This window comes from Gallus gallus, chromosome 1, assembly GCF_016699485.2.
Source record: "Gallus gallus isolate bGalGal1 chromosome 1, bGalGal1.mat.broiler.GRCg7b, whole genome shotgun sequence".
NCBI lineage: Eukaryota > Metazoa > Chordata > Aves > Galliformes > Phasianidae > Gallus > Gallus gallus.
Genome location: NC_052532.1, coordinates 120,697,983 through 120,717,626, shown reverse-complemented (window position 1 = coordinate 120,717,626; position 19,644 = coordinate 120,697,983). Strand labels below are relative to the sequence as shown.

At 42.2% G+C, this 19,644-nt stretch overlaps 1 protein-coding gene across 19 annotated transcripts in view; it reads left to right on the top strand.

Annotated features, from left to right (window-relative positions):
* CDKL5 (cyclin dependent kinase like 5) overlaps positions 1 to 19,644 on the top strand; it is a 126,644-nt gene that overhangs the window by 3,331 nt on the left and 103,669 nt on the right. For 14 of the 19 annotated variants that reach the window (XM_015272909.4, XM_040647986.2, XM_040648000.2 and 11 more), the window contains exon 2: positions 16,267 to 16,367. The exons of 2 other annotated variants lie outside the window; for them this stretch is intronic. The gene's annotated coding sequence lies outside the window, so the exon portion shown is untranslated. Of the gene's footprint in view, positions 1 to 16,266; positions 16,368 to 17,676; positions 17,755 to 19,644 lie in introns of all 19 variants that reach the window. 3 more of the 19 variants (XM_040647993.2, XM_040647983.2, XM_040647988.2) reach the window with 1 other exon arrangement.

Sequence of the window (19,644 nt, the reverse complement as noted above, 5' to 3'; positions counted from 1 at the left end):
TTCCCGAAGAAAACAACTTGCCCATCAGGGCTTTCAGGCTAGAGTTGTGCTCCCCTTCTGTGCTTGTCGGGGACTGATGCTTAAGTTACGTGTTGTTGCTGTGGAGTTAAAATAGCCTGTTGCTTCAGTCTTTCATCTCTCTTAGAATGAAGAAAGCGTGTATGGAACGTGATGATTTTCTGCAGCGCTTATTTTTAACTCTGAAGAGCTTAGGTTTTTAGAAGCTTGTATTTCTAGCATTGCTCCAATTAGATTTATTTTTCTAACATTACTTCAGAAGAGATGTTAGTCCGTTCTGGCTTGGCTTCAGACTTGGACTTCAAGTGTGAGCCGCCTGAGCCTTCTTGAAATGTGGCCCTTTAGCTAGCGTGTTTTCAACCATAGCACAGCTCGATGCTGATGTTTATTTCAAGGAAAAAAAGGATGGCATTCATAAAAAATAGTTGCTTGGCAACATTTAAAATAAACAAATGAAAACCCCACCAAACTTCCCCTCTGAAAAAACGGGATGCGAATCAGTTCTGAACTGAACCGTAGTTGTGCCAGCCACACAAAGCTCCATTCTTCTGGGGAGTTGTATCGCTGTCTCTGTTAATCCTCTCTTACAGAGGACTGTAGAAATACAGATGTGAATGGTAACACTCTGCTTCAAGCGACTGAAGGAAAGGGGAGGATGTGGCTGTAAGGTTCCGTGGAACCAAATATCGATTCAGATAGCCAGAATACCAAAAAAACCCCATCTTGGAGCTTGAATATGAACAATTTTTTTCACTTCTTTTCTTCATAAGTGGATGTCAGCGTTTAGATGCCCTGCAGCACTGTAGGCATTCTAGAGAATTTAGATAAGTTGATGGTAATGTTTTTCATAGTAGAGAATTCTTATTTAGCTTGGTTCGTTTGAACTACGTTTTCTTTCATCTCCCCATCTAACAGCCCTTATGTTTGAGTGGGAACGCTTGGCTTTCAAACTCATAGAAGTTGTTTCTGTGATCTCAAAATTGATTTATTTTTCCCCCCTAAGTTCCTAGCGGACTGATCATTATGTAGGATAACCATCTGGCGTGGGATCACCTGCACCTCTGCAGCGTGCTTGGTTTACTTGGAGTGAGCTTAGTGCTTATGAAGATGGCAGCTACTCAGCTGTGGGGCTCCGTATGCGTGGAGTAGGAAATAATTGCTGGAGTGCACCTCACTGTGTTGCTTCGTGGCCTCACCCCTCTCTGGTCTCAGGAAGGCTGATTGTTCTGGTTGGCCTGGATGTGGTAGGCTGGGCAACACTTCGCCTTCTTAGAGCCAATCTATTTAAAAGCCACAAAGGTAACTGCTGACTAGGAGCTTTGTAAGCCTTGTATTTGCAAATGGAGCTTTATACTCCAATATTTCATTTTTGAAACAAATCTTTGAGTTAAACGTGAGATATTTCTGCCTGTAAGTTCCCTGTTTAATGCTGCATTTCCTAACCTTAAAAAGAGGTTTGTTTTTTTTCTTGATGAGAATGACATCTCACAATCCCAATGCATTTGCCCATGCATGCATCAGCGCTGTGCTGGTGTCAGTGCAGCAGAATGCCTGCTATGCCCGGGATGTTGCAGACTCACAGTGAGTGCGTTCTTTTTTTCTCCTCTCCCTTTTGTTGTGGATTTTTCCAAGACGTTGGTAGAGAGGAAGCAGTGTGCTGCTGTGAGTCCCGGAGTGGGTAAGTTTCAGCAGCTTGCTGAAGGAATTTGAATACTGCGCAGTGCTAGCTCTTACAACACATTTCAGCGTGTCTGGTGAGAATATCTTGAGTACTGTAGCATGTCACGTTAACTGCAAGTTCATCACAGCAGTCTTCCCTGAGTAAATGTGATGTGGTTTGTTCAGCATCTTCCAAAGTCTGATTGTTTTATAGAGACCATGGGATTTTCTATACACTATATTCACAGCTTTTATCTGGAAATGTAATAGTGAAGTCACACTGCCTGGAAGATGAGGATTTGACAACGTCAACTCTTCTTTGAAGCCCCTGTCAGAGCTATTACGCTCATTCTAAATTCCTGTTAACCTGCTGCACTCAGTAAAAACTTGGTAGTAGCTGAAAACAAATTCCAAGACAAGCTTCCTCTTCTGTTTTTTATTGTTAGCACTTGGCAGCATTTTGTTACTCTCAATAGTTACTCGAGCCCTTTCTATGAATATTTGTGTGCACATCATAGGTTAAACATATGCTCAGCTTCACTGATATTATTTATGTGGAAGTGCATACAGGGTTGGGGCAGCTGTGTGAGTCCAGTTAGCGGTGAAGAGATCTTGGGCCTGTCAAAATGCACAACATCCCATATAGCAGACAGATGTTTTTAATCTTGCATATTAATTGATATTGCACATTCATGCTTTTCATACTTAGTTGGCAGACATGCTGGCAGCTCTCAAGTATGTTCTGTATTGTTAGAATATACTCTGAATATAGGGGATGGGTACACATTTGTGACATAACTTGCTTTCTATGTTAGTTGTCAACTGCAATAATAGCAAGTTTAACTTATGTATAATACCCCTCATTCCAAAGTTAAAATGTTTATTAATCAAAGAGTAAGCAATTGTCATAGCAGTTGGAGTAGGCAATAACATTTCAGTTGTGAACCTGAGAATGTAGACTTGTTTTTAGTGTTATCCATCTTGATTGCAGGATGGGTGTTGACTGAAGTGATGGTACATCTTCTAGCAAATATTCATAGAATCATAGGATGGCCTGGGTTGAAAAGGACCGCTATTATCATCTAGTTTCAACCCCCCTGCTATGTGCAGGGTTGCCAACCACCAGACCAGGCTGCCCAGAGCCACATCCAGCCTGGCCTTGAGTGCCTCCAGGGATGGGACATCCACAGCCTCCTTGGGCAACCTGTTCCAGTGTGTCACCACCCTCTGTCTGAAAAACTTCCTCCTCATATCCAACCTGAACCTCCCCTGTCTCAGTTTAAAACCATTCCCCCTTGTGCTATCACCATCCACCCTCATTCCCCCTGCTGTTTATACACTCTCTTCAAGTACTGGAAGGCCACAAATGAGATCTCCCCGGTCTTTTCTTCTCCAAGAGAAGAATTGAATAAAACAAAATAAATGAAATAAATATTGAATTAAACCTCCCCCACCCTCCCCCCAATTTTTTGCTACTGTTTTAAATCTGATTGCTTTGTATGTTTTGAGGTGAGAATTGTCATCAAGTTATAAGAGGCCAATTTCATGCTTTTTTAGCTGTTGTTGGTTAAGAGAATGGCATTCTTGGTGGCTTACTCTGCTCTTTTGGCAATACCTTCTGTGCTGCAAGATGGTTCTCCTTCAAGACCTCTCTAATTGTGCCTGCACACAGAGTTCCCTTTGGAAGGGAACTCAGAGGGCTGTCCAGTTAGACCTGCTCAAAGTGGTGTTTTCACTCAAAATATATATATATATATATATATATATCACTGTATATTTATATCTAGATGAGATATCACTACGATGAAGCGTAAAGTTTAGATTTTCTTCTCTCTTTATGACACTGCTTTTTTCTTTCACTGTACTCTCCTTGCTTTAATGACACTGCTGTGTTATCTTCTTCTGAGCACTTGGAGGGAGAATTTCAGCCCAAAATAAGCAATGGTGTCGGGTGCAAGCATGTTATCTTTCTTTCTTTATGAGTTGGATTCCACTCTCCTCCTATTTTTTTTTTTCTCCCATGCTGTTAATCTGCAGCGTTCACAAGATTGTCATTGCTTGTTTGCTTAACCTCTGCAAACATATTTCCAGCCTTTTTGGAAGATGAGGCTAGAGTTGACAGTTGCTCTAGCAGAGTCCTTTGTGACAGGACACGGAGAAATAGTTTCAAACTAAAAGGGGGGAAATGTAGCAGTCTACATTTGATGTAAGGAAGAAGTTTTTTGTGCTAAGGGTGGTGAAGCACTGGAACGGGTTGCCCAGAGAGGTGGTGGTGGGTGCCCTGCCCCTGGGAGCTTGCAAGGTCAGGCTGGTTGGGGCTCTGAGCACCTGATGTGGCTGTAGGTGGCCCTGTTCATTGCGGGGGAGTTGGACCAGATGGCCTTTAAGGGTCCCTTCTAGCTCAAACTATTCTATGCTGTATCCCCATTCCAGAATGCTGTTATCTACCTACATCTTTAAGCTTTAAAAAAAGAAAGAAAAGCTGTAAAAGAAAAAAGCATCACCGAACAAGCCTGTCACCAGAACTAATCCTAGTATGAAAACACCTACACCGAGTCTATGCTCACTTGAGAAGTTTCATACTTTAAAAACTTGAGTCTACCTTATGGACCTTTTCACACGTTCCTGATCCATCTGCTTATCTAGCATAGCTCCTCCTCCATCTCTTCACACAGTCCTATGCTGCTGAAATGTAAACCGCCTTTGCAGTTCCTTTAATGGGTAGTAGTCTTTAACTGTATATTTTCTGTATTTTATAAAACACAAGATTTGATGTTTTTTTCCTTTCTCCTTTACTGTTGGCATTATTAGTATAAAGGATGTTTTAAATTACGTGCCGTTATAATGTTTTTAAGCAGACAGTACTTTTCTCCTGAACTGTGAAAGCTTGTTTGGGTACAGCTTGTGTTCCAAGACAGTTATTTATGGAGCATGATAACTGTACATCGTGATGTACAGTCAGTGCAGCATTGATCTGGCAAGTCTATAGACTGAAGCTACTAATTTATGTGGTATTGCCTTTTATAAAATGGAAAACCTTGAAGAGGGAAGTGGCCAGGGCTGTTGGAGTGCTGGGTGGAACAGGTAGGACTTGAAAGTCTTAATTTAGTTTGAGAAGAGCATCTTATGCAATTGCTCCATCTGTCCATCCATCTGTCCACTAGCTCATCCTCCCACCCTGCCAGTAACTTCTGAACCACTCGGTCAATTTTCAGGAGAGGGGCAGTGTTCTCCAGCTCTACTGAGCCATGCAGGTCTGATGGGAAGAGGCAGGTGGTTGGAGATGGGGCAAGAAGTGAGGATCAATGTGTGGGTCTGCAGTCAGACTCTGGTAATGCGTCCCCACGTTACTTGCTGCTTTTTGCCACACTGTTGGGCAAGGTGAAGGTAGTAAGGAAAGCGGAAACGATGTGAAGCTGATAATAATTTGGGGATGTTATTCTAGGCTGCAAGTAAGGGTGTATTCGTGGGTGGATGTGGGACTAAGAGCTGTGGAAGATCTGTTTGACATCGCCTGATGTAGCTTATGCAGAAGCGTAATGTAAGTCTGTAAAGAGTTTCTAATGTTTAAAGGAGTTGTAGGAAGGGTGCTCGGTTCAAATCTACCGTGAAGAGCAGGAGTAAGGAGAGAACTGTAGGTGGAACGTCATCTGATGTACGTGGGTAAGAGGTTATACATATTTCTGTCCCTGATTTTGTAGGGTATGAGCTTGATGCAAGCAGAAGAGTGGCAGCCAAGCACGAGGAACTTCAAACTTAGAACCTCATATGTAGAACAGGGGTGGGTAAGAGAGGTCCTATAGCACTGCAACATGAGTTGGAATCACCGAACTATTTCTTGAAAAACATGGAGGGCAGAAATGCCACGTGCAGACACCAAATTGGTTGCTCGACTTTCTTTAGAAGCTATTTTTAACACAGTTATAAATAAAAACAAATTGCAGTGTGAAGATGCCAGCATGGGATGCACGCAGCAATAATAACAAAGCAGTATTTTCAGAAGGCGAACCTTGACTTTACTTTTCCTAACCAAATAGCTGTTCCTATTGTTGGGAGATCATTAAATGTTTCGCTAATTCTGTACGTATTGATGCTTTAATTGCCCGAAGTCCCGTGAATGAAAAGCATGTTTGAGAAACGTGACCTTACTTCCCTTACTTCTGTCAACATAGTTGGTTTTTAGTTGCTTCTGCTGACTCAAATTGTGACTCACAGGGGGAAAAAAAACAACCTGCACGTATACTTGTAATTAATTTATTTGGAATTCAGGATTGCTTTATCTGGAAGTTCAGAGACTGAGAGATGTTTGGTATCTTTTTTGTTGTTGTTTTGCTTGTGGGGTAAATAAAACTCATTTATACGAATCATTCTAAAATACCAGTGACTAAAATTGTGTTGCAAACGTGTCTGGGTGAGGAGAGATAGGAAAGTATTTGTATTAAGGCCAAAGTCTGCTCGCCTTCGATTGTACAAAGTACTGAACAACCCTGGGAGACCGGGAAGCCTATCCTGTATTTTTCCACACCAGTAAAATGGGTGACCTTTTGTGTGACTGTTCCAGTTATATTCACTTAAAATAACGTTTGAGCTATTGTTGGGTGTTTTCAATGAAAATGGAATGGCAGACCAGGCTCCTTAACTTGCTCTTCTTCAAAGAAATTAGCAAAGAGGAACCGCGCTGTCCTTTGAAATAATTGGACTACGTGAAGCTCCAGAGCTAATGGAAAAAGATGGTTCAACTACAAAAAAATATGAAGAAATGATTTCACTGGACGTGTTTTCCAACTTTAACATCAACAACTGTAATGTAACAAATGGTAGTTCTTACAAACGCTTTGAAACAGTTCCGAGTTTTGTAGAACTATGAGAGCAGTAGCTGCAGTTTTCACTCTGTGACTCTCAACCTTTTGTTGAGATTTTTCTGATGGTGCTTGGGATTTAATAGCACTTTTTGCTTGCTTCCTGGTTTGGATCGTTTGATTGATTGGTAGTCTCTCCTTGCCTTGTGAAGGACAGCGTAGCTACAAAAGAAGCCCCCACTGAAAAGCACAGAGCTTTGCTGTGCCCTGTGCACCGTTACCACCCACCCAACAACCATAGAGAGCACCGGATGTGGGGAATGACTTGCACTATAAAGGTGGATGGGGTAGGGCGTGTAATGCTTGAAAATAATGAATGTAGGTTTGTACTGTAAAACTACTGGGGTAGGGGTAATGTGATGGGACTCCCATCCTAATCGGTGCCTGTGGAAGTAGCTGTACAGATTTGTGGAGTTTATGCTGTACATGTGAATTACTGAATGTAAGCAATAGAAGATTGATGAGTATAACCAGTAGAACAGAAAATGGTATTTTTTCTGTCCTTAAAGTTCAGCATATGCTGCTGAGAATTAGATAGGCTGTGTTGCAGGAGTGCAACAGAAGCAGAGACAAAAATGGCCTTTTCTTCTGCTGGGCATGCTTACAGGTTTCTCGTCAGCTCTGGAGCCCTGATGTGTGAGCGCTGTGCACTGGATCCTGTGGAAGAGCCCATGCCTCACGCTCAAGGCTTCTCAGCCACATAGTCCAGCACAACGTTGTGGTTGCCGCTGGGCACGGGTCTCTTCTCCTGCTGGACGTGAGGCTGCCTGAGCTTGTTGTAAGGCCCATGTGTTGGATTATGCGGTGCTCAACAGTACCTGTGCCACACTGCCAGTGTGCGAGAGGATGCGTCACGATGAAGGTTTTAACTGGGGAGCTGCAGATTGAGTTTAATGTTCAACGTGTGGGACTTGACGGCTCTGTATGTAGCACATATATTTGGGCGGTGTTAATTTATGAGCTCTCTTTATCCTTTCCAGTCCACCTGTGAAGCTGAAGTAATTGGATTTTATTTAAGGTGAAATGATAGATGAACATGAAAATGGACCTCTAGAATCAATTACTTGTCTGAGATGGATAGTGAATTTTTTCTAGCTTGCTGTTCCTTGTCTGATAGTCTCTACCATTTTATTGAGGAATGGCAGGACAGATTAAAACAAACTGATGGCTTTCATATTCTTATCGTATGGTATCGTAAAGGTTCCCTGCCAAAAAAAAACCCCGAAAATACATCTGAATGTGATGTGAATTGCTTAATGTCTGCCAATGCCTGCTAGTTGCGTGCAACAGATTTTCATTGTGATGCTGCAGCAGAAGTGGCATTGTAGTGTGCTTTAAGTTAGAAGCTAAATCCAGAAGAAGAAAGTCAAAAGCTAAGATTTATTTTCATCTAGAACTTCAGTTGCGTGCAAATGGTTTTGCCTCGATGTACTTTGCAAATGAAAGCAGAAATAATATCACTGTTAGTGCAGAATGTGCTAATGTTTAGATTCTGTGATGTTAATGGCAGAACAGCAAGCAGTGCTGGGCAAATAAGCGCCCTAGGCTAGAGAATTTCCTCTTGTGCTCGCTTTAAGATGGGATATCGGAGTTGAAAATATACTGTAGTCTTAATATGAATTAAAATGTCCTTTAGTTTAAAAAATATAAATAAGTAGCCTCATTTAATACAGGGCTTAATCCTGTTAGGCAATCTTAGGATTGCCTCACTACTGTCTCCAGAATTAATGCTGGAAAATGCTGGATAATTTTGTTTTAATACAAGGGTATATCTTTTCTGCCTTTCGTATGGAATATTTAAGAAACAGAAATGAAGGTATCGTGGGAACAGCTCATTTTCTCTCTGTTGTTTTGTAGGGAATTGAAAGCGCTTTTCGACAAAAGCCGTATCTTATATGGGCATTTTTGCTCTTCAAACAAAATGCGTGAACTGAAGAAAAATGGTACATGGAATGCTACGGTGGGAAAGGGGAGGTTTAAAATCACTTTGAAGAATGTTTTCTGCTTCAGTAAGATCAATGCCATATACAAAGGTGAAGAAGTTAATTAAAAAAATGTCTTTTGTGAGACTTTATAAGTCGTCTTCCTCTTTATCTAATTAAATAAGGTGAATATTCTTTTTCAAACGTTCTTCCTTAACAATATGGAACAACATGATCTATGTTGGGCCTGTCAGCTTTATAGTTGTTATAAAGCATCTTAATGAGTTAATAATAATTCCACCTGAGAAAAATAACGCTGCCGTTTCATTAACAGCTAAAACAAATCACTGGGGGGAAAAAAGACTGAAACTGGTGTGGTGTGATTACATGACAGCAGCTGAGACAAATGTCATTCCCCTGAAGGAGAAGAAGAAAAATAAATTTGCAAATTGGTTTCAGGATCGGCTGTCAGTAGTGAGCTGAGAGAACGCCGTGCCTGCACCGGTGCTGGTGTGATTCAGGGCACAGCTGTGATTGCAGCATTAGAAGGGTGGAATATGAGCCGGGGTAACAACTGGACTAAATTCCAGCAGAGTAAGGCACTTAACTGTGCAGCCATTGACTAACCTTTGTGCTGAGCTTCTGATATACTGTGAACACATCATGCTTGAAATAAAATCTAGGCGTTATTCCATACATCCTTCTGGCCCAGAAAGTCATCTCAGAACTGAAGGATTAGGTCCAAGGGAGAACCTGGTCCTTGAATAGCACGAACCAGATCATTAAATCACCAAGAAACTAAGGAGATTGTTGACCTGCTTTTGCCATCTGATGAAAGTTCCCATATCAGCACTGTTGAGAGCCCATTTTTATAAACAACAAGTTTGAGCTTTTCGTTTAAAACTTGTTCTACCAAAATTACATGCAGAATGATTACACTGTGTATTTTTGAATTGCCCTCATGCTTTTGCGATGCTTGGTGTGCGCTGCTTTATTACCTGTAAGTGACTGTAATGTACTGTTCGAAGGCATTAAGCGGAGTAGAACTTCGAAAAGAGTGGAGAAATAGGTGTGGTTTAAAAAAAATCAGCGTGGTATCAGAGTTTGTGCTGAGTATGAACTGAAACTGTATATATCAATGGGATTATTTAATTGCTTTGTTTTGCTTCTCTGGTTTAAGAGGTTGGAAGAATATCAACTGGAGCAAAGTCTGAGAAAATCAAAACATATAGCCTGCCTTCCTATCCCTTTTGGTAGACTCTGCAACCTTTCTGGACACTCATAGTGTGGTTTTCACCTTTGCTTGCCTCTGTTCAACCATGGCCAGAGTGCTGCCTTTGTTCTTTCATGCACACTATTCTTACACTGCTGTTTATGCAGTTCTAAGGTGGAAGAATGGTCAAGGTGTTCTTTGACGTTTAATTATAACGATTATTTTAGTTAAAGAACGTAATAATACGGCGGTCCCTCCGCAAACCTCTTGCATACCTCTTATTATATGGTAAAGCTATAAGCTGTCCCTGCACTGTGTTCCTTGCAGTTGAGGCACAACGTAATGTCTCTCAGTCAGAGCTGGAAGATGCTAACAGCAGAAGTCTTTCACCTATTCTACTTGAGAAACCTGAAGGTAAAGCTCAAGTGAGACTTCAGTTTTGCTGGTGGATGATACTGAGAAGGCATTTTAGGTAAATTTTGCAGCTTTGTCGTTGGCCTGAGGAGACCCAGGAGAGTCTCTGTTTCAATCTCTGTGCATGGGACGTTGTTTGGAACTACCTTGTAATTTATTTACTGAAATTAGAGATTGTCAAGTTCTCGACTCAGAGCATTTGAGATGACTGAATAGGAACCAGAACAGCAAGAAGGGCTCCTTGCGTCGCATGCTGCTTTTAAGATGAGGTTTTGAAGTTTGCTGGGATCGCTTATCAGCGATAGTTGTCATTTCTCCTTAGAAGTTCCCATAGTTTCACCTTAGTGTGTTTTGTCTGTTCGTATCTAAGAGGAGGAAGGTTAGGATGGTGCTTCAGGGTTTTTGCCTGTGAGTAGTGTACTTCTAGAGTTGTTCTGTGTTGTTGTTCACTCTTGCAATTTTGTGGGATCTGGCAGGGTCTCATTTCTTGTTGGAAAACATTGCTCAAATGAATGGCAAGTTACATTTTAATGAATATTGCTGCTTTATGCTTTATGAGTTGCTTTATGAGCAACTGTACTTACTTGTAGGACCTTGGTGTGCCTTTTGGTGAACCACCGGGAGGTGTGATGGAAATGAGTGGTAGAAGTGGCCCTTCTCTGTGTCATTCTAGTTTAGGATTCCTTCATTGCAGGGAAATTGTTGAACTGTATAAATCTAGGAAGTGTTGATTGTCCCCCTCCACTCAGCTCTTGGGGGGCCCCATCTGGAGTGCTGCATCCAGGCCTGGGGCCCCCAGTACAGGAAGGATGTGGAGCTCTTGGAGCGGGTCCAGAGCAGAGCCACTAAGATGATCGGAGGGCTGGAGCACCTCTCCTATGAGGAAAGGTTGAGGGAACTGGGATTGTTTAGCTTGGAGAAGAGAAGGTTCCAGGGGGACCTCACTGTGGCCTTCCAGTACTTGAAGGGAGTATATATCAGGAGGGGGAACGGCTGTTTACGAGGGTGGATAGTGATAGGACAAGGGGGAATGGTTGTAAACTGAGATGAGGGAGGTTTAGATTAGATAGTAGGAGGAAGTTTTCCACCCAGAAGGTGGTGACGCACTGAACAGGTTGCCCAAGGAGGCTGTGGATGCCCCATCCCTGGAGGGATTCAAGGCCAGGCTGGATGTGGCTCTGGGCAGCCTGGTCTGGTGGTTGGCGACCCTGCACATAGCAGGGGGTTGAAACTACGTGATCATTGTGGTCCTTTTCAACCCAGGCTATTATGTGATTCTATGATTCTGTGAAGTGTATGGCAGTTGATTTATCTATTAGCAACAATGATTGTAATGTGAGATTTTTTTTTTGGTTGAGACTTTACCCTTGACATTGTGATGGGTGTTGATGAATATTTAACTTTGAATTCTTTTCTGACAGCTCTCTTAGCAGTAGGCACCTAATAATCAAATGTTGCAAACATTAGAAACAAGATTTCATAGCTCTTTTGTATCCAAGTTCACTGTATGCAGAGAGGATTAGGTGATTTATCACCTGGATTCTCCTGGTTTGCAAAAGAGTATCCCCAACAGCACACTGAATTACAGTTGGAGTCCTGAATCCATGGAGTGTTCGGGAGCTTTGCATTCATCCAGACACTAGGTTACAACAGCACAATGTTGTGAGAATGCTGAGCGTGTCTTCTGTCAGCATGCAGTTCTGTAGCAGTTGCTCAGCATCGCTTCCTTCGGGAAGCAAGGTGTTGGCTTTGGCTACTGTGAGCACCTCAGAGCCTGAGCTGTCCTTTACGTGGTGAGCACAAGTAGAAGGAAAGTCAGTTATCTTTTAGGAGTTGTTCTGCTTCCTAACGCGTTTGTTTGTCATACATTTAGCAGTGTTGTAGGACACAAAAAACCCACTATGATATTGATGATGTTCTTCTCCTGAAGGCTAAGGGCCTGATAGTAATTAAGTTACGGGTGCTTAAATTTTACCTTTCTGGCTGTGTAGTTTATTTGTATTCTTGTGTATGAGAAAGTAAAACAAAGTCTCCATTATAACATATGCAGGTAGTGCATATTTGAGTTTAAGCAATAATTAACTAATGAGGTGATAGAATGGGGAAGCAGCAAGACGGAAGCATTGCTTATGAGAATGGGGGTGAGAGGAGGGAGCTCTTGTGCTGTAATACATCTATGAAATGCCCTACAAATACTGCAGTTAGGAACAGCATGCAGGATACTCCGTGTGTTTCATAAATGCAAGCCGATGTTCTTAAAACAAGTCTTTTACATGGTGCAGGTTCTTTAAGATATGGTAATGTGGTGTGGTTTAACCCAGCAGATAGCTGAGCACCACACAGCCGTTCACTCACTCCTCCTATCCCAGTGGGGTGGGGGAGAGAACTGAGAAAAAAATGAGATAAAAATATTTACTGAGATAGAGAAAAGGAAAAGCGTAATAATTATGGTATGTCTGTATACATACACACACATATACTTGTAGTCTAGGTTTATAACAAGTGATGCACGAGCAATTGCTTGTCTCCCCTCGAGGTGTTGAAACAGTAAATGCTCAGTGCAGGAAGTCTATTCCAAATTAACTTGAAAAACCGATACTTTCTTGCTTCAGATGAGACAACTATTCATTGATCCTTTGTACATTTAAAGTGTGCAAGAGCTTGCCTCTGAAAACTGATATTTATACATAAAATTGATATGGCTTAGTGGACTCTGTTAGCGGCTATTAGATGTAGCAAATGTGACATTGTTAATGATCTTCTGCATATGGAAGTTCTACTTCAGTTCTGCTGAATGTACCTGTCACTGACAGCTTGCTGCATTGTGAAATTATTCATCAGCAGCCTTTAGCATATTTAACTCTGTTTTTTGAGAAGCTGGACTTCCTAATTGGAACTCATACCACATATGAACTCTTGGTGTCTATCACTGACCTGAGAATAAAACTTCAATTACTACTTATAGGGCTTGCCTTACAGCATGAGATCCCATAGAATAGCATCATAGGATCATAGAATCGCTAAGGTTGGAAAAGACCCACAGGATCACCCAGTCCAACCACTCACCCATCACCAATGGTTCTCACTAAACCATGTCCCTCAACACAACGTCCAAACGTTCCTTGAGCACCTCCAGGGTCAGTGACTCCACCACCTCCCTGGGCCCATTCCAGTGCCTGACCACCCTTTCAGAGAGGTAGTATTTCCTAACGTCCAGCCTGAACCTGGCGCAGCTTGAAGCCATTCCCTCTAGTCCTATCACTAGTCACACGAGAGAAGAGGCCGACCCCCAGCTCACTACAACCTCCCTTCAGGTGGTTATAGAGAGCAATGAGGTCACCCCTGAGCCTCCTCTTCTCCAGACTGAACAATCCCAGCTCCTTCAGCCACTCCTCATAAGGCCTGTGCTCCAGACCCCTCACCAGCTTTGTTGCCCTCCTCTGGACACGCTCCAGGGCCTCCATGTCTTTCTTACAGTGGGGGGCCCAAAACTGGACACAGTACTCGAGGTGTGGCCTCACCAGTGTTGAGTACAGGGGGAGTACATGGCAGTGCCTTCAGTATTTGACTCTTATCAGTGCTGTGGTACAACTGGGTCTTTCTAATAGCTGCTCAGATACAAGACAGAGTAAAGAAAATGTGTTTATTATTTCAGATCAGCCCTTTGTACGAGGCGTGGATGGGTTATTTGGTGGTGAATATTGGATTCTATTGCAGATGTCATGCCCATGGACATGACGTTTCCAAAGGATGGAAATACACTAAAGGATCAATGTTACAATTTATTTCAGAAGGCAAAGGTCAAGAGACTGCTGATTCCATATTATAAATCTAACAAAACTGTAGTGGCAGAAGGGTTCTTTGAAGGCTTAAGCAGATGAGGGATATTCAGTTTTCTGTTACAAAACCTAAATCAGAGTATCGCAGCATTGAAATCTGTTGAATTTTGGAACAATTGAGAGTAAGAACGTGAATTCTGTTTGTAAATTGTGATAAGTGCCATTTTCCCTTTCCACCCTCCTTGCTCAGCTTCATTTTTGGAGCAAATGTTCTAATTCATCAGCGTAGCTGAATTGCTGCACTTAACAGGGCTGACTATGGTCATATGAGAATAATCACTCATGACTACATGCAGCCAGAAGAACACAGATAAACTATAGCTATAACTTAATAACTTGTGAAATTTCTAGGTCCCTGTGTTCTTGCAGACAATACTTGGAAGAACTTTCACTGTTCAGTGGAAGCAATCTGAAACTGGGTTGCTCCGCAGTGCTCCAGTAGTTCTGTGCTTCACACGGGCTGCTGTAGGTGAGGGATCCTACAGCTCTTTGCTGCTTTCTCAGGAGTCCTGGCCTTTTCTCGTGACATCAGAGTGAAATTCTGTATAGGTTCTTGAAACAACCAGTGTGTTTTGTGGCCTCTGCACAGCAAATTCAATATTCTAAGAAAGAGGTGTTTTGAGCATGCAATTGTTACTCAATCATTTTGAATTAGCTGTTGTGATTACCGGTTAGCTAAGGCAGTGTGGCTTTTAGCTTACATTCCTTAAAGTTATATTTATTTTTTTTAACCACAGGCTTTGGCCGATAGCTCTTAAATCCTGCAGTAACTTCTATAATCAACAGCCTTAGTCTGCTACAGGCTAGTTCATAAAGTATCACCCAGCAACTTGCGTGTAAGGGCAACAAGCTCAATTTTGAGCAAAACTCATCTTTATTCTCTAACATGTACTGCATCTGTCTTCAAAAAAGAATCCTCAAGCAATTCTAGGTAAGGATTCACTGCTGAAATTGCTTAGCTCATGGGAGGTTTCTTGCATACTGTAGTAACTGCATTGAATTATGTTGACCTTCAGTATTAGCATGGTTTGGACAGATTAATAAACTATGGGCTGGTGATCTTGTGTGGATACTCTTACTGGTGGACTGCATCTGCCTTAGCATGATTTGTGTATTGTGAGAGGACCACAGAACCTGTGTGCGCTTCCTTCACTTCTTTAAGAATCCTTTCATCAGCCACGATGAAATGGTGATGATGATGCCATAAGTAGATAGCATTCTATTGTGAACAGGATGGAAAAGTTTGAGGCTACTTAAACTTAAGGAACTCTGAAAAACAGAGGTCTTCTTTTAATCCGTTTTCATGGGTTAACATCTATGGTGATGGTGGCACGGTATTCTCTGGCTTCTACTCCATATTGTTTTCTCATGGCTTTTTCATAGAATCATAGAATGGCCTGGGTTGAAAAGGATCACAATGACATTGAGTTTCAACCAACTGCTATGTGCAGGGCCGCCAACCACCAGACCAGGCTGCCCAGAGCCACATCCAGCCTGGCCTTGAATGCCTCCAGGGATGGGGCATCCACAGCCTCCTTGGGCAACCTGTTCCAGTGACTTTTTAGACTTGGTGGTATTCTATTCATAATATAAAATATTTAAGCAGCTAAAAAACTATCAGTCATTTAAAAAGATAAAAATATCAAAGGGGGATAGTACACTACTGAGGCAAACACTGGTAACCTAGAGTGTCCTGAGCAGTTATTTTAGGCTGCAGCATCTTCAAGAAATGTTTGAGTTGTGTCATAAGCAGTGTAGAAAGCTAGACTGTGGAGGTGATAGTCTTTGTACTCAGCTCTGGTGAGGCCACACCTCGAGTTCTGTGTTCAGTTTTGGGCCTCTCACTACAAGAAAGACATTGAGGCTCTGGAGTGTGTCCAGAGAAGGGCGACAAAGCTGCGATGGGTCTGGAGCACAAGTCTTATGGGGAGCAGCTGAGGGAACTGGGATTGTTCAGTGTGGAGAAGAGGAGGCTCAGGGGACACCTTATCGCTCTCTACCACCACCTGGAAGGAGGTTATGATGAGGTGGGGACTGGCCTCTTCTCCCAGGTAGCAGGGATAGGATGAGAGGGAATGGCTTCAGGTTGCACCAAGGAAGGATAAGATTGGATATTAGGAAAAACTTCTTGGAAAAAGTGGTTGCGGCAGCGGCACAGGCGGCCCAGGGAGGTGGTGGAGTCACCATCCCTGGAGGTGTTGAAGAAACACATAAATGTGGCACTGAGGGGCGTGGTTAGTGGGGGAATATTGGTGGTAGATGGACAGTTGGACTAGATGGTCTTGGAGGTTTTTTCCTACCTTAATGTTCTAAGTTCATCTTGTATCTTTTTTTTTTTACAGTCCCAAAAGAAGATGCTGTAGCTCCTGTTTCTTCTTCCAGTATAGGAAGTTAGCCCAGTCAAATTATTCCATTCCCATGGGCCTCTAACAGGGATCATTAAGTGAGTAATCTATTAATTTTGTTGTCTTACCCTTTTGGTTGTGGAATTTTGATGGAACTGTATTTCAAGACAAAAACGGTCTTTGCTGTTCCATCCTTGAAATTCCCAGCCATTTGTGAATGCTTGCCAAAAGAACTTTTTGTTGTTACTGCTGTGCATGATACAACTGCTCTGTGTTACGCAACATAAATTGTTTTCTTTAATATAGGAGAAGTGAGGAGTAAGGAAAGAAAGCTGTGTGTTGTGTGGTGGTGGTGTTTTATTTTTACCTTTGAAAACATCACCTGATAATTCTGGAGTATGTTTATGTTGAAAAACAGCTAATGCACCTTTGGCAGAAAAGCTGTCTGAGATGGGACAAGCAGTGCTGTGTTTAAGAACCCTCTTGGCTGAGACAAGTCAGAAGGGGCAGTGGCCAACTGTGGAGAGCTACCAGCTGTCTCAAAGAAGTGTGGATGGGAGTGAAAGAGAAGGAAATATGGAGAAGCTAAAATGTAGGAGTTAACTGTGGACTGAGACACTATAGAAAGGGCTAATACGAACTTACGTGACCAGGTTCACTGGTACCCTGATGTAGGGTATGGAGGGTAGCAAGGCCTGTTGGTGCATGAAACCTGTGTGAAAGCTAGCATGTTCTGAAAGCACTGTGAATGACTGAGAAGGATGGCTGAGCTTTTTTTGTCAACCGTCAGTGGTTCACAGATGTTGCTTATGCATTTGTAAACAGTGTTGCTCAGCAGCTTATAATTTGATCACAAGACACAACGATATCCTTTTCAGTCCCACAAATACACATTCAACCTGCAGATGGTTAATTATCTCTTAAGCAATTCCTCTATAATTCATTGGTAAACTCTGTTTTCTGTGTTTGTGGATTAAGCTTCTGAATTAACAAAATGACAAGAGGAACATCAAATCTTACTGATGTAGTGATGATGAGAGCAAATGGACTGTTTTGTTGCTTTTCTTGTGGATTTTTATCATCAGAGGTGTGAGTTTCTAAAGAGCCTGGTGATGAGCAAGCACTGTCATTTGTTGTGAGATTACAAGGATGATCAGGTAGGTTAGGGAGCACTGTGAATAAATACTTCTTGCTGCTATTGCAATTCACTTGTTAGTACTGAGGCTGACTTGCAAGGCATTGCTTGTCACTACAAACCACGTTGTATTTGAAGTGATTGCTGTAGTTGAGGGATAGTATGGATTTAAAATGCTCTGTTTCACAGTTCTTGCTGTCTATACAGAAATAAGGTATTTTCAGTATACTATGTGGAACTATTAATCTGTTCAAATATCCACGTTATTGCAGTGCTCTGCTCTGTAAACCCTAAACCAGGAGGTTAAGGACATGTGGAACTGAATCACATGGAAAGGGATTTCATTCAGGGTAGGTCCTTACAGTATGATGTAGAAGCAGTGACTTGGATGGATCTGTTGCTGCGCTGTGGGGATCACAATTTTTGTGGAATAGCTAGTATGAAATCGTGTTTGTGTTAAGCTGTTACACTGGTACTATTCTGTGCAGACAGGCTCTGTACCTCTGTTTAGAGACGTAAGCCTTGTGACTTAGTTTCTTATAATGAACTATATCTGAATTGGTAACATCTCAGTGTCTTCTCTCAGAAGTTCATAGGTTAGCCTGTAAAATGCATGCTTACAGCACTGGCATTAGTGAGCTGATAAGCTATTATAAAATACTGGATTTTAAAGATCAGCGTCGTGCCAGGGCGAAATAGTTTGTAGTTAAGTCTAAAGAAGATTAGGGGTTATTGGGATCCCCTGTTGGTGTGGGATTTTTGTTTGCGGTTTTTTATTTTGCTTTTTTGGAGTAAAGCAGTGTATGGAAATATACAATTGCTGCGGAGTCTTCTGCTAAGAAATAATTGGGTGGAAGGCAGGCTCAGTGTGCTCTGTCTCGTGTGCTCAGATACTGACTGATTTGCCTACCAAATTGTAGGGACCCGAGGAGATGAGAACTGATAGATATGCACTGCACTGCCATTTGTGATACAGATAAAACTCGGGATTTTATGTGAAATTTATATGAAAAATGGTTTTGCTGCTAATTAATCAGTGTATATCATCAAATACCTTCTCCTTTTCTCCAAGGCTTCCATTTGTTCCTACAGTTCTGCAGCACAGCAGAACAGGTTCCATGATCTATATATAAACTGCTGAGGTTGCTAGCCTCAAATACTATTCTTTAATTGGTTGTGTAACGTTTCCCTAATCACAAGAACACAAAAGTAGTTCCAAAATTGAATCTGATAATTTCAAGTTTTAAAAACACAAGTTAGAAATTTTATTAGGAAATCATTTGCACAACCAAGGGTTTTTTTTGCTTGTAATTTATTTGTTTACTGTAATGATACTATTAGATGGTCCATTCTATTGATGTAGAAACAGTGATGTTAAGCCTTATTAGAAGTAAATATGATAAATGAACACCGAACCAGATTTTCTTGGGCAGATATATAAACCAGATTATCAGTACTCGTAGAATCATAGAACAGCTTGGCCCTCCCAGCCCCACCCCTTGCCATGGGCAGGGCTGCCCCCCACCAGCTCAGGCTGCCCAGGGCCCCATCCAACCTGGCCTTGAGCGCCTCCAGGGATGGGGCACCACAGCTTCTCTGGGCAGCTGTGCCAGCACCTCACCACCCTGTGAGTAAAGAACCTCTTCCTAACATCTAACCTAAATTTCCACTCTTTTGAACTAAAATAATTTCCCCTTGTCCTGTCACTATCTACCTGTTTAAAAAGTCAGCCTCCTTCCTGTTTATAAGCTCCCTTCAAGTAGTGGGAGGCTACAGCGAGGTGTCCCTGAGCTGAACAAGCACAGCTCTCTCAACCTTTCTTCACAGGAGAGGTGCTTCAGCCCTCTGAGCATCTTCATGGCCATCCTCTGGACCCACTGCATCAACTCTGCATTCTTAATATACTGGGGACCCCAGGCCTAGACACAGTACTTCAGATGGCACTTCATGAGAGCAGAGCAAAGGGGAGCTATTGCCTCTCTACCTGCAGGCTGCTTTTCTCTTGATGCAGCCCAGGGTGCAGTTGGCCTTCTGGGCCGCAAGTGTGCTGCTGGCTCATGTCAAGCTTTTGTTAATCTTGAGTGTTAATCCAAGGAGCAAAATTCGTTAATGCTATCCATGGTGCTGAGATGACAACTTAGCATCACCCAGAAATGAGTTTTGATGGCTCTGGTAAGATTATGCTGAGTGTCCAATTAATAAAAAACAACATTGGGACCTTATACAACTGCAGCCTGAGG